This window comes from Mastomys coucha, unplaced genomic scaffold, assembly GCF_008632895.1.
Source record: "Mastomys coucha isolate ucsf_1 unplaced genomic scaffold, UCSF_Mcou_1 pScaffold5, whole genome shotgun sequence".
Classification (NCBI taxonomy): Eukaryota; Metazoa; Chordata; class Mammalia; order Rodentia; family Muridae; genus Mastomys; species Mastomys coucha.
This window is the reverse complement of record NW_022196911.1, coordinates 45,997,081-45,997,428: the sequence shown is the minus strand read 5'-3', so window position 1 is coordinate 45,997,428 and position 348 is coordinate 45,997,081. Positions and strand designations below refer to the sequence as shown.

The following is a 348-nucleotide window of genomic DNA, read 5'->3' as shown; positions in this document are numbered from 1 at the left end:
AGGACTTTATAAGTTACTCTTTCTCTGAGATGAATGCTCTTCCAAATTATCACAGCTAATGAACCAAACTGTTACCCATACCTAATGTCTGTGCCACCCTCCAAGCAGAACCATTGTTCATTGAAACAGTTGGGGAATGACTTTATGGATAGACCATCTTAATACCTACACCATTTCTTAAATGAATGTAACCTGTCCTCTGTGGGCTGAGAATGAAGTCACTCACTCAAGTCAAATAGCTTTAACCACAGTAGGAAGTGTGTATCCAAAAATCGAGACCACAATTCATTTCTTGATGCAGCAGAACTATCAACTCTCAGCTTAGCTACGATGGAGGTAAAATCCTTT

The 348-nt window shown here is 39.4% G+C and overlaps 1 protein-coding gene across 1 annotated transcript in view; it reads left to right on the top strand.

The window, feature by feature from the left end:
• Positions 1-348, top strand: part of Znf454 (zinc finger protein 454) — a 124,740-nt gene that overhangs the window by 50,224 nt on the left and 74,168 nt on the right. The window lies entirely within an intron of this gene.